Source organism: Electrophorus electricus, chromosome 1 (genome assembly GCF_013358815.1).
Source record: "Electrophorus electricus isolate fEleEle1 chromosome 1, fEleEle1.pri, whole genome shotgun sequence".
NCBI lineage: Eukaryota > Metazoa > Chordata > Actinopteri > Gymnotiformes > Gymnotidae > Electrophorus > Electrophorus electricus.
Genome location: NC_049535.1, coordinates 21,590,737 through 21,606,125, shown reverse-complemented (window position 1 = coordinate 21,606,125; position 15,389 = coordinate 21,590,737). Strand labels below are relative to the sequence as shown.

At 38.1% G+C, this 15,389-nt stretch overlaps 1 long non-coding RNA gene across 1 annotated transcript; it reads right to left on the bottom strand.

The window, feature by feature from the left end:
- Positions 1–2,150: 2,150 nt before the first annotated feature.
- On the bottom strand, positions 2,151–5,843 carry LOC113580109. Its single transcript, XR_003410941.2, has 3 exons — positions 5,589–5,843; positions 4,175–4,277; positions 2,151–4,064 (listed from the first exon to the last, which is right to left on the bottom strand). It is a non-coding gene; the product is annotated as an uncharacterized LOC113580109 (long non-coding RNA).
- Positions 5,844–15,389: the final 9,546 nt, after the last annotated feature.

Genomic DNA, 15,389 nt, shown 5'->3' with positions numbered 1-15,389 from the left:
TGTGTGTGTGTGTGTGTGTGTGTGTGTGTGTGTAAAAGTGTAAGAAAGGTTGAATGCATGTAGACATGCATTTGCAAAAAGCAGTATTGCAGTAAATGCTTTTGTGAGAGTGTAATCTCTTTCTTATTTATAAAAGAGACTAAAAAATATGGGGGAATATTGGTATATTACATAGTCAGAATGTAACATACATGATAACAGTTGAAGCCATTTATTTACACAATAAACATCTAGCTATTTAGTACTCAGATATGGTCTAACAAATTCTGGAAGTCTGGAAAAGTATGGAATTTTCAAACAGAAAATGTGTAGGAAGCCTTCTGTAAGCGCACTGGTGTTTCAGGGGCTCCGGCAACGAACCTGTGATGGAGAGTGTGTATCTGGCGGCTGGCTGCCGCCTGCTGTCCGCGGCGCTGATCCCCAACCCCAAACTGGTGATCCGCTACACGGCTGTCAACCAGAAACGTGAGCAGCTCTTCCACCTGGACTGCGGCTCGGCCACAAAGTGGCTGATGCACAACCGTACCTGGGCGCAGGAGGTGTGGGCAGGCTAGCGCTGATTGATCATTTGAAAGATGTTGCAAACTGCACTATAAAACCAAACAAGTTCAGAGTTGTAAAACCAAATAAGTTCATAAGTTCAAAGCTTTTGTTGTTATTGTTGATTGCCTAATACATTTTAAGTTAATGTAATAATTTTTTTAATTAAACTGTAATTAAAAATTATATTTTCACTCAACTATGTTTTATTTAAATGTTAATTTTTTTAAACGTATTTGTTCTACCTACTATATAAGTTATAGTAAGCATAAATTAAATTATATAATGTTCTCTCAACTTAACGATTACCTAGTAGACTACTTATTTTTAGTAAAATCTATTCCGTGTGTCATCCTGAAACACTACTGGTAAACATTTACTATAGCACATTTTAAGTAATTCCAAAAAGAGTTAACACTCTTTAATAAATAACTTATTACAAGTTTTATAAAATATTTATATAAAGTCTGCCATTCCAAATATTTCAGTAAACATTCAACAGACCCAAACACAAAAGAGCACTTTTCTCTCCCTGTGCATTATTTATTCCTACACAGCTACCTTAAAAGAAATTGTTCAATATATACCATTTATATTATACAAAAACATATATATTGATATTATTTTTGGCATTCAAACGCATTAAATCATAATCAGACATGAAACACCAACTGTCTTCATTAAAGTGGTCATTGTATATGTATGAACCATTTATGCATATGTGGATTCAAGCTTGTTGCTTGGTTCAGTCTCAACAAATTATTTAAACTCAACAGGCATTGTTTCCGTGGTTTACCATCATTAAATTTACGGCATTTGGCAGACGAACTTAACCAAACTGACTTACTCATAGAATGTATCCTAGCCAGTACAGTAGGTTAGAGTCCAAGATACCATTTAACTAGAGTACTGTAGAAATACAGGGATCAGTGCTGATGCCTAGAAGTGCAAAACACATAAGCTCTATAACAGACAACAATACGTGCAATAAACAGTACCCTACAATAAGTACTAGAGTTTCACTTGGTCAAGATAGGAGCAGGATCAGTGGTCATTTAAATATTCCACAAATAGGTGGCTTTTCAGTCTGTTTGAAGACTGCAAGGGACTCTGCTGTCCAGACAGCCAGCAGTTCATTCCACCATCTGGGAGCAAAGACAGAGAATAGTCTCTACACTTGTCTTCCATGAGACTTGAAGCATGATATTTCAAGCTGAGCCATACTTGAGGTTCGAAGTACTCAAGGTACGGATTAGGCTTTAACCATTGACATCATATATGGAAGGGCTGGTCGGAAGACTGAAGACCAGTAGTGCTGCTGCATCATCCATACACATCAGTATTTTCTGGATAAAGGGGAATGTGTGGGTGAGTTTCTATTGTAATTTGTGGATGTATATGTAGATATTGTAAATTGAACACCTAGCTCAAGGCAAACAACACTATTAATGCATAAGACAAACTGGGAAGGTGACGCAAAAAATTTCTGCCTCATCTACAACAATGATGCTCTCGGGGCTGAAGGAATCCACACCAGTAGTGAGTTGAGCAATGGGAGCGTCAATGATGCTCTTGTATTGCTCCAGTCACATTTGTGTAGGTTTGCATTTTTAAGCCTATGTTGATTAGGGTTGGATCCAAATATTCAAATATTCGGACACTCGTTTTGTCAAATAGGTGTTCGGTTCTTGATTTTGGGATTCTGATTTTTTTTTAATCTGCACTAAATGTCGGCTTTCGGTAAAGGCAAGCTTTAAAATACAATTTGTCTGCACATTCCTCTAATATAATTTAAACTTTTTAATCACACTGTTAAAAGGTGGAACAAGATATAATCTCAGATCAGGCACACACTGACAGCAGTGAACATCATGCTTCACTTCACATTTGCTGATTAGGTACATTTTCACATAAGCAGCGCGTTTTAACTGCGTGGTGCCCTTTGACCTTTTAGCGGAAGTGACATGGGCATTAAGGAAATCTAAAGACAGCTGGACACCTTGGTGACACAAGAGAAATGTAAATATTGATGTGTTTTGGCTTTCCACTTTGATCCGACTGCCCAAGATGCATTTTAAAACCAAATGTAAACAGGGCCAATCACTATGTACATTAGGCTTGCGTGAACCTGAGATAAATCTAGACAATTAGTGTGTACCAATAATTGGACAAATAATTATTGTGTACAGACATAATGATTCATAATTGTAAGTCGCTTTGGCTAAAAGCGTCAGCTAAATTCCATAAATGTGAATGCAAACACAACATTTACAGCCGTTTACAGGCATCTCTTAGCTGATGTGTCAGAGTAAACTGCATGTTCAGATGGACTGGGAGCCAAGACTAGACATTTTAACATGCATCATTGTAGAGCTGCTTCAACTGTCAGATAAAATAATGTGAAATCCTGGAAGACACATTCATGTTCGTTTGCATTATGATATGTATACACTGATATTTACCCATCACATTGCTTACTCTGTAGGTCATAAAGAACTGTCATCATCACACAGGTAGACAGCAAATGGATGAAGGGACAAAGTGTGTCTTATATTGACATTTTCTACCTTGAGTGACATGAAAATAGTGTTATTGTAAAAACTTTATATAACTATACAACTCTGTTCTACCAATATAATTTCTATACAAAAAATAAATAATTTATCCTTCCAGTTCAATTTGGCACTATAGTGGTTCAGCTCCATACTAATAAATGAATTTATTATTTTATCTCAAGACATTTTAATACAATTTTATGTGCTAAGCATTCATAGCTGTCAGAGCCACATTTTTGGAATCGCCAACATTTTTAATGACAAATTCACATGTCTTGGATGCACAACCATTGTACTGTATGTGTCATTTGAATACTTTTGTTTCTGAGAGGCTTCCTTAATTGTGTTGAGTTCACCCCTAGAGACAAAAAGTGAGAGACCAAAAGAACAAGAACAAAACTGACTGAAATTCCAGTCACTATCGCAGCACTTCACTGCAGTCTAGGTCTTCCCAAAAATAATTCAAAGACGTGCATAAAACCCTTCTCACTACACGACTTCAGCATTCCACTGAAGTGCATATATAAAGAGATATTGTGACACTGGAATATAACGTGAAAAGTGACCCAGGCCAAAGTAACAAACCAACCCAGACTGCCTAAACCTATACAGACAAAGGAAAATACAAGCACAACTAAACTTTCTCCCTGGGTGATAAACAAGCCAAAACCACACCACAAACAAAATGGCAGTCACTCCCTATTTAGCAGCGAAAACACAACAATGAAACAAAGTGAAACTAACTAACTATAAGGGCAAAGGCAAGGGCAAGGTCAAATCAGAAAGCAAGGTCATACGCCAGGTCAATTATCAAACCAAACTATTACAAACATGTCTCCAAAACAAATCTCGCAGCTCTCCTCGCTAGCCTCTTCTGGTGGTCTTCATTCCACTTCCTTTTATTCTCTCTCGGGGTGGGTGGAGCCAGGGTGCAAGCGTGAAACTCAGCAGCAGAATACAGAACTGGATCTGGAATGGAACACAACCAGACCCCACAAACACACACAAATATGAAATGGACACAGGACATAAAATTGGAGCACTCAAGGAAACCTGTAGATGGGAAAAGGCATGCAAACCTTCCATACTGGGGGCTGGTGCTACCATAACCTGCACATCACCAGTCTCTCCCCATCCTCCTGCCCTCTGTTCAGGGACGTAGATCACTGCTGCATCTAAAAGCTGATTGGGGAGGTTTTTTTTTTTGTTAATTCCTTTCCAGAAATGGCCACATGAGGAGAGGCACGGTGCGTTTTGCAGTACTTGGCAGTAACCTGATCCGTCACTTCACAAACCCATTCAGTCAAACTGCATTTTATAGAAAAAATTACACATTAGGCATTTTTTAATACAACAAGTAAGGGCTTGGCATGTAAACTTGTCATCCTTGAACCAATGCAGTCTATATATGTATTTAATGTAAGTAACAGTTTTCATTTATCTTCTGTGTGCAGTGATTGTCACATGGTGTCAAAAAATATTTTTCACGCTGATGCCTGTGTGAGACCCTTCATTTAGACCCCCTTATGTAAAATTTTTTTTTTTTTCCTTTGATCGAAGAGAGTGAGCAAACCCAAATAAAACATTGACTGAACAATTTAATTTCATTAATCTGTTTGTTATTGCCTGTTTGGTTTTATGTGTGGGGTGATTTGCTTACACTAATGAAATTTTACTTCCTTAAAAAGTTAGCTAAGGCACACAGCCCTTACGGCCGTGCTGGAACGCAACTTCTTGGACATGTCTGAGTGCTGCGCGTCATCCTTTTACCTGCACCTTCTGTGTGTACAGAATGTAAGTGTGTGCTAGTTGACTGTTGACAATAAGGACTGTATTGTTTAGCTACCTAAACTTTGACTTTACAAGAGAATGGCTCTTCTAAATAGTCTAACATTTCTCACCATGTAAAAATGGCCGGTCTGTGGCTAGACTCACTCAACAGCAGTTTTTAACTCTGGGCTTTTTTTTCTTCTGTGTAAAATTACATAATTTCTGCTGTTTCAGCAGTAAAGGATTTGTGTGCTCGTTCCACCATTCTCTAAATTTCCATCATGCTCAAGCACAGTGGTATTTATATGGAGATTTTATCACGATCTATAGGAGTAGGTCTAATGGAATACACCAGTTTTCTACAAAGTTGGCGAGAAAGAAACCTTCAATTTCGCCACCGTTAATGTCCATAGATGCTGCTATTACAAAAAAAAATCCCACTGCGCTGAGCCACGAGTAGCTACACAGTATTTTCCACTAGGTGTTGTAGACACATCCAAAGTGCCCAAAATCTTCTCCAAATACATACAAAGTCACTATACATCACAACAATGTTTAACAACTTACTAAAAGACAATATTAGCTTCATAGCTTCATTGTTAAAAGCTAAAAAATACTAGCTTCATTGCTATTATGCTAAAAGGCTATGCTGGGGAAAATACTGCAATACTGTAAATGCTGTAATACTGTAAAGAAATAGTATGCGTTCTCATTTATACTTACTATTTGTAGCAGGATTACAAATTTTTCAGCAGTGAATGGAAACATCCAGTGATTTGTGATGCAAACATCGTAGCTAGTCCTTGCTAGAAGCCACTGAAGCATCTCTCAGCTTCCAGCTCATAACTGCACCCAAACAACTCCACATAAACATCCGCTAAAATAATCCTCTTCCTTTCCATGATGTCCAATAATATTGGCGATCAAATCATTCAAATGGCTGCATGTTTCGCCAAACAGCGTCACACGCATGCGCTACACTTGATCTGATTACAACAGGCAAGCACTGGTCTGCTGGACACAGAGCTGTAACTGGCTATAGGGAAAAACATAAGGAAAGTGAGGCGTCTACGTTTTACGTCTAAGAGGCTCCATTTATGAAACAGCTGCCAATTGCTGCTTCCCCCTCAACACCTTGGTTTATGGTGGGTGAAATTGCTGTCACTCAAACAAAATAGCTCTTTAAGGCCCAACAGCAATGATGGTATCTAAAAGAGGAAGGCTTCATAGGTCTATTCTGGAACATTTCTACATGAGTAATGGGCATTTTGCGGTAAATAAAGATTTCCGAATACTGTGTTAGGTTATGCAGCAACGGAACGCAAGACGTGAGCAAGCAAATAAAGCAAGCAAATAAAGAGATTTACTAGCATTCTACATACTTTTTAAACATGTCATGCAGTTGCTGGTAATTGTATTTCCAGTGACAAAATCTGAAGTTATCTTATACCAGAAGCATGTTTTAAAAGGCCATTTAAAAGCACATACATGATTGTTGTGCAAATTTACCAAAAAGCCACCATGTATTCAGCGTGGGATTTCTGGCGAACGATTGTATGTAGATGGCTGAAAATCGGTAAGTAGGTACTTTATATTAGTCCTAAGAAATTTTATATTGATAGATGTACAGTATTTTTAAAATATTCGATGCTGTCAAGTAATTTATTTTAATACGTCAGATTGGGCCCGCTAGAAGGCGCAGGTGCCGTAACCAGTTTTAATAAGCTTCCGTTAAACTCATTCCTGCGCGTATTTTAAAGTGCACTTAATATAGCCTTAGTGGTAACCTTATAACCATGTGGCATCGTAGGTATAAAATTCTAGTCACATGGTGTCATAATAAGTGGTAATCAGAAAAACGGAACTCAAACCATAATATAATTATTTTCAAAAAGACACACTTACAAAAGTGGCATGAATTTTTGGCAGAACAGCGTCCATCCCCTTCAAGTTAGTAGCAGCAAGTTCTCACATTTTAAATCCAACCTACATTGTAGGACAACCTCGTCTTGAGCTGGATATCATAGTTTTAAGCAGGTTTCTGTTTTGTAGGAGGATGGTAAGCAGCTGGAAGATTCAAGCCTCTCAGCGCATCATAGAGTGAGTTACAGCCAACTGTTACAACTAATACACTTTACATTTTGATATGAAGCCCTTTTTAGATAGAGATTGCCTGTTAGGGTTTAGAATGAGGCTTTGCAGCAGCTCAGATTGAAAAAGAAAGAAATAACACAGAAGAACAGAATAACAAAATATATAAGACAGAATCTTTGTCGGTTGAAGACGTCTATGGACTGAATACACATTACTGGGTCAGATGTCTCTGCATGTTCCAAATGGGAATTCGTAAGTCAGAGGAGAAACGGAGCAAAGAAGAGGTCCTGGCTGAATGTCGGAGAAAGACATGGGAGGACAACCGACGGCAGGCTGCACGTGTGGGGCGGTGGCTTGGAGGTCCAGACCTCGAGATAGCAGTGCGAGAACTGCAGAGAGAGAATGTGGAGATCAAAGCTGAATTGAGGAGGCTGAGAGCACAGCTTGAGGAAGTAGGAAAAGTGAAACACTTAGTTATACTGCAGTGCACATACAATGAAGCAATGTTCTGCTATACATGGAAGGTGGTTTTAGATTTAAATAAAGAAATATAGTTAAAATCCAGGTAAGTATCGAGCATAAATATGTTAGGGCAAATCAACAAATGGATTGCCTATGGTACTACAATATACAAGTCTAACATACATTATGTTTTTGATAGTATATCAAAGTATGTGTGCATGCATATATTTAATAGCGATGCTGAATTAAATGCTTTTTCACAGTTGGAAAACCCAAGGTCCAGTTTCCTCCTGGCATCTCCCAAACCACAAGATGACAGGTTTCTCTCACTCTCCCTCAGACAGCCTACCAGATTTGCAACTGGTGAGCTCCAGTGTCCAGAATCCCCAATGTCCAAACCCTACAGGCCTTCGCATCCACGACTGCCTCCCTTCTCCTATTCCTCTCACGGTGTCACCTGTACTGGGCATCAGCACCACAAAGCCCTCCACTGATTCCAGATCAGTGCCCCCTGGAATAGCCTCGTTCCACCTGGCCAAGGAGCCTGGGAGGGTCACTGAGGAAGTAAAACATCCTGCTCAGACACTGAAGGAGGACAGATGTTTGACAGGGCCTCACACAGGTGTGAGCACATGCAGCATATGTAATGTTATGTATTATCACAACTGTAAGTTTTCTATTCATCTATCTGGAGATGATGTTCTAAAAGTCTCCTGGTTGTACGATCACAGTAACTATAATAAAGTCGATAAAATAACAACTGCTCTATTATCCTTAAAAACCATAGCTCTGCAATGCTTTTGGGAAACATTCATGCTTAGGGGTGTCTGTCTCCGTGCCTTGCCCTGTGTCTTCTAGGGTAAAGACAGTGAGGAGCTGAGTGATCTGGGGCTGGTGATGCCAGCAGGGGAGAAAGACACCTCTTGCAGGCAGAACTTGTCCAGGAGAGATGTCCAGGCCAACTGCACAGATGAGAATCTAAACACTTTTAGCATGTGATAGCAATTCAGTGGCTGTTGTGTTGATGTGTCAAAAATGCCGACTTACATGCCAAGCGATGCACTCTCACTTGGTTTAGTATGGTCAAGTTCTTGCTATTATGAGTAGCTGGATTTTGACATTTGCCCTGGGTGAAATTTGTCCAGCAGACTTACATTTCTAAAGCAGTCTTGATAATCTTGTCCACTCAGGGAGGCTGGATTTCCCACTGTAAGACAAATGTGGTGAAAATGCAGACAGCACTCATGGAGGAAGATGAGGATGCTGCTGAGCATCAGAACAAAGAGCGAGCCCTGAGAAAGAAGCCTGAAAGCAAGCCGTTTAGTATAGTGAAAAAGACCGAGATAACTGCTGAAAAAGCCAGAGAGAAAGAGACTAAGGAAATGGAGAAGTTTTAGGAAAAGAGAATGAAACCACTGTATTCAAAGGAAAACGCTGATGAGAACACGGAAGCAGCAGGAGAAGCTATTCAAGTAGAATGCAAAATGTGAGAAGCAGAAACTGAAACTTCAGCAAAAGGAGAGAGAACAGAAAGTTAAAGAAGAGAAGGGATCCACTGAAGTAAGAAAATATGGAAACACAAGACACTTGGGAGAAGAGAACAAGGAGTCAAAGTGGCATACAGAGCAAGGTAGAGTTTTACAGAGCCTGATGGCTTCTCAGAAGAAGAAGACATTTCTAATTACAATACATTGGACAGGGTGGAAAGGAAAGAAGTCTGAAAGACGGAGCGAAGAGTTAGTCTCTCAGTTGAACAAATTTAGCAAAGGAGTATTAAGTGGGGAACTTTCCAGTTTAGTCTAGAATGAATCTGACTCATCTAAAAGACTGAACCTGGTTTTGCCAATCAGGAGTGTCATGCATTGGTCTTTTTCAGGGGCCACACCTCAATTAATATTCTTAACTCATAACACTTTCAATATTGCTGTTTTTGAGAGAGGTGGGTACAGTGATGTTGCACTGATTGTAAACCAACAGAACAATTAATTATCAAATCTTATCTATATAATTTATTAATAGAGAACAAGATTAACAACATATGATTATCAGTTATGTGAGACCCCAAAGCACTTGAATGTGGTCATTTAGTATGCATTACTTAAAGAATGGCTAGGATTCCAATGCTTTTGTGATTAAAGAACATCAACCTTTTTTCTTTCAAAAGACAGGTAACCAAATAACCAGTCATAAATGTACTCTGAGTATACAGATAGTGACAATAGGGAAGTTGTGCAAGTTGCAAGCTCACTTGTATCTTTTTACCCATTTCACTATATTAATTATGAGCAAATAAATGCTGTTATTGAGTCATGTTTTATACAGAATAGAGGTCTAATAGTTTGGTCACAAATCAAATTATGTTTAACATTAGTCCAATGAAAACATTTGGGACTAATTTCGGGATAAAACAGCATTATTTTGTAGTATTTCACTTATTGAATTGCAGATCAAGAATAATTGCACAATACAGAAAATCCTGCTTTATTCTTATAGTGCACCTTCAGAATGAAAAAGCTTCATCCAACAGCTTCCCACAAGTGTGCAGGCAAAGTTCACACATTGTATTTAGAATCTGTCTTCATGCAAGATCAAATGTTTGTTGTGTGCATTTAATGGACCTCACGTTTTATCAGCAGAAATTGTCCCTGACCACCTTTTTTCTCTTCCCTCTAGAGAAGTAGAAGAGCGTTCACTAGTCCAGTTCTCCCCTGTCTCTCACTATCGTCTGTACCCCACTCACAGGTCCTTATTCAGCACCCTTCTCGCTACACGACCGCAGCGTTCCGCTGAAGTGCATGCCACACTTCCACAGCCACCCAAATGCGTCCCACCAAATTCCTGATTGACTCCATCCGTGGTGTTGTGAACTTGTCTAGGCTCCAGGCCATAACACGAAGTGTGAGGAATAAGGCTAGTCAATTGTGTAGTATAAATGAAGACAGACTGAGATAGACAAAATTTGTTCAGTGATAGCAGGTGTATTGTCCAAGAGACAGTGTGATATCTATACACATACACACACACAGGAATATAATTTCAGGAGTGACCCAGGCCAAAATAACAAACCAACCCAAACTAGAAAAAAGACACTACCTAAACCTATACAGACAAAGGAAAATACAAGCACAACTAAGCTTACTCCTTAGGTGAAAAACAAGCCAAAACCACACCCAAAGCAAAATGGCAGTCACTCCCTATTTACCAGTGAAACCACAACAATGAAACAAAGTGGAATTTGTACAAATATACAATAGCAAACTATGAGGGCAAGGTCAAGGTCAAATCAGGAAGCAAGTTTATACACCAGGTCAATTATCAAACTAAACTATTACAAACATCCCCAAAACAAAATCTCCTCACTAGCCTCTCCCAGTGGTCTTCATTCCACTTCCTTTTATTCTCTCTTGGGGTGGGCAGAGTCTTGTCTCTTGATCGGCTGCAAGCATGAACCTCAGCAGCAGAATACAGAACTGCAGAAGCAGAAGCAGCAGAATACAGCAGCAGAATACAGAACTGGATCTGAAATAGAACACAACCAGACCATACACATGAAACGGACACACGAAGTAAAAGTGGAGCACTCGGGGAAACCGTGTAGGTGGGAGATGGAATGCAAACCTTCCAATCTGGGGGCTGGTGCTACCATAACCTGCACATCAACAGTCTCTCCCCATCCTCCTCCCCTCTGTTTAGGGACCTAGATGCCTGCTGCATCCAACAGCTGATTGTGGAGGGGGTTGTTTTCTTACCAGAACTGGGTGCATGAGAAAACGTGCGGTCATTCATTTAACATCTGTGATATCTTTGTGTAAAATATAACAATGTGAGTCAAGCTTGTAGTAAGGTCTATATGATTGCTTTTAACAAAGAAATTAAACGTATTTGATAATGACCTGCAACTTGTGCTGATAATATAACTAACTTTTTATTTGTGTTTTGTTTTTGTTTTTTTATGATGGCTCTATGTAATGGGCCATCTAACCAACTTAAACAAATCTGATATCTACAGTAGAAAGGTTTCAGTACCTGGCCTAGTCTTTTATGGCATTTAGCTGATGCTTTTATGCAAAGTGACTTACAATTGTGACTGAGTACAAGTTGAGGGTTAAGGGCCTTGCTCAGGGGCCCAATAGTGGCAACTCAGTAGTGTTGAGGCTTGAACCAACAACCTTCCAATTACAAGTCAAGTACTTTAAACACTGAGCTACCATTGCCCTACATTTGAATCTACTGCCTCAAATAAGGTTAACCTTTAATTTAATTTTGCACCTTTGATGCACTCTATTTTTTGGTCAGCTTCCTCCTTTAGCTTTGTGCTGCAATATTCTGAAATATCTGCACAAAACATAATGAATGTTGTGCTGATGGCAAAGTTAATCCTAAACATACTTGGCGATCATAAGTCCCAAGGATCTCTCAGAGCACCCCTGCTGTCTTGCCTGTCCACAGCACCTTGTGCCTGAACCAGGCAATCAGTCATGGAGTCTGTCGATCAAGCTGTGTGTAGCATTGGTTGTGTTTCACCCCTGGCTGCTAAGGCTACCGTGCTTCTGATGGCTGTGCTCAAGTTCAGTACTTGGATACTACTGGCTGAGCTTTGCTAGATCTGATTCTGCTTAGTACTTGTTCTCATTTTTTGCTTAGCTTCTTTGGATTTGTCTTTGTTACCCAGCATCAGCCTGTTAGCTTAGTAGCCCTTATGGTGTTATGTATGTTATCCCGGTTAACCTTTGAGTGTTTGTTAGCCTTGTGTTTGTGTGAGCTCTGTGTGAGAAGACTTTGGTGGTTGCAAATACTTGTAAAATAGTTACTGGTTGTAGGGAGTAGTGCCTGTTTTTGCTTAGGGTGTCAGTGTATGACTGAATATATTTTTTGATTGAGAGTAGATAGGGCTGGAGTTTATTTAGTAGTGTGGGTTCTGCTTGTTGTTTTGGCATTGTAACAGCAACTGACAATTCACCAGTGTGTGTTCTAACAGTATAATCACTTTTCGCCATATTCCATTTGCTTCAGGTTCTTCAGGCTCAAATTTGTAATGCACTAGAACTCTGCAAACACCTGCAGACACACAAATACATGTCTACATTATATTTGTTTCAAGCATTTTGTTGGTTTGCTAAATGACAAATTAAATTAGCTATAGTTAAAGTTCCTGTGTGCTGCACTGCTATGAATGTTATCACATTTTAAAACACACACACAAATGTAGGTATGAGTTTGGCTGCGATTTTGTTAAGAATGTTTGAGACTGTTACAAATGAGTCTAATGCATTAAGTGACTGAAAAGTTCAAATATAATAGCCCTAGAGACATGGCAGAGGGCTAATTCTTGAATAATAGCTGTGTTGCAGAAGAGTGTATAAATAATTTTTCCCTATTTAAGATCACAGAACGCAACTTGCACTTCCACTCCATTGAATGACCCGCACCTTGAAAATTTTACTTTTGAAGAAAGCAGGTGCTGAGTTCAGCATTAGCATTGGACACAAAAAAAAAAAATCTAGCCTGTGTTCATTACAATAGTGCTCATAAAACCAAGCTTAACTTTCACCAGTGTTACATTGTCCCATCAAAGAATGCAAAAACAAACAAACAAACAAACAAACAAACAAAAACAAACTCAAAATATACCTCAAATTGCTCGAAGGGTCAATATGACCCTGCAGGAAAGATATTTTAAAACAATTAATAACTATTCCAGTGATTTCAGTTAATTAACCTACAATTTCAAAACTTTTTTTGCTTGACCAAAAGCTAAGCGAAAACAAAAATAAAACTGATAATTATGCAAGTCTAAGTGCACCAACAAGAACCAAGTAAATAATTTCTTAGGAGCAATTAACTCAGTCTTCAACAGACGTGAAATTCTCCACTCGTATTGCAGCAAGCTGGACTTAAACAAATCGGGCCTACTGCTGTATCTTACCTATTAGTAATCAGTTAAGTTAACTATAAACGATGCAAACTTAAAAATAAGCGTTAGCTAACAGTTAGCTAATAATTACCTTCCCGCCTTACCCAGCTAAATTTGTCAGCCCTACACGCTGCCAAGAGCATCAACGGTTAAAAATAAATAAATAAATAAATAAATACATTTTTCAAAAATTACTTTCCATTTCAAAATGCTTATTAAAATTTGGAGTACAAGACTTTGTAAAGTAATGCTTTCCTGAATCTTTTTGATGACTGACTGCTAAAGCCAAAAGCTAGCAAATTATTTGAATAACGATATACTATCTTAAAGTTAACCTCTCCTTTTCCAAAGATGGCATCAGTTAGCAATACAGTTCTAGTTTAAATCCTAGTTTGAAAAATAAACTTTTCTTTCACGGGTTTTGCTCGAATACTCTTCTCCTGGCTAACGTTCAGTCGTCTTAATCATAAATCCGGGACACAAGGAACGTTGGTGACGTCAGATTTTGGGTGTCTTTGCTTACTTATAAATTATAATACAGGTGAAACTTTGTACTCAGAAATATATACTCATTCAAATTAAAACATACTGATAAATTAAGATAAAATTAAGACTTTAATACTGGGTTAACTAAATGATTGATACACCAAGTCAATAGTACTGTTCGGGTTTAAAGTGAGTACTACAAAATTAATTGTGATTGTAAGACAGTTTTAACCAATGCCACATTATGCACGTATGAGTTATATATTATACACTATGTTATCTAAATATCTTATTGTAGTCGATTAAGAGACTTGTTTTTGCATTATTTTATGCTTGCGGTTGTAAACGCGGTTGTGAGAATTTCAAGACTCTGTGGTAGGGGTGATTTGTTGTTTTTGCTGTCTTAAGGTGTGGTTTTTCCATATGATGCAAAGCACAATCTGGTGATCTCCCAATCAAAAACCAAGTACCTTAACCACTGATATCGATAAATATTTATCGATAAGATTTATAGTGTGATATCAACTCGGTTACTATATATTCACCAAGCAATCATTTGAGCATTAAATTGCATTAACTAGTTAATTGTTTCAATGACTGTAAACAAGACCTTAAACACAGTCCTGTAACAAATCCTGCAAATTAACAGCCAGTTTTAAAACTTTAAAGTATCTTTAAAATCAATGTTTACTGTAAAATTAATGCATTGTGAAGTCAGATGATATGGAGAAGCCATAGATTCAAATGTTTGTGCTATCATTTTGTTAAAAGAGTCCTTATTTTGCCTTATTTGTATATTTGACAATTGACCATTGAATGCTGGCAAAATTGAATGTTGTCATAACATTTCATTTTCACAACATCACACAAGTGTGTTTTATATTAATATTGTTATATAAGCTAATATCTTAGTCTCTGCAGAGTTGGTTTTGCAGTATTAGTTTTATATCGACTGAACTTGGTTTAGGCCTACAGAGGAGAATTCGGAGATATTGGGCATCCACTCTGAAACCTAACAATCGTGCCATTTTATTTATTTATGTGTTTATTTTTGTTTAGTAAGTTTGTTGAACTTACTAATGCTAATCTATTAGCACGATTGTGTAGCTTTAGTTAGATGAGTAATGTAGACTGAAGCCCTTTCCCAAAAACATCCCAGCAAGACTTCTTCTATTTCATCAGTTGTCTTCTCATAATGTTACTTTTGTGCTGTAGTCTGTTAATGTATTACCTTTCTTTGGATAATTCTTGTTAAAAAGGTAATCATTTTTTGACTATTTTAAAGGTAATCATAATAATATGATATACTCTTTTAGGTGCAATTCATTGTGAATTCATTGTGAATTCCACCCTCATCCCCACCCCCCATGCTTGTGTTGTAGTCCAGATGAGGCATTGTGGGCATAGGCCAATTATTTCAAACTATAAAACACCAAATCTCAGACTCCCAACGAACTGTCTCACATTCTTAACTAAACGACATAACTAAATACTTTACTGACTAACTCTAAACTCTCTTCACTGATATGATTATTTTATCATTGATTAACAAACTAAAGTTAAACCAC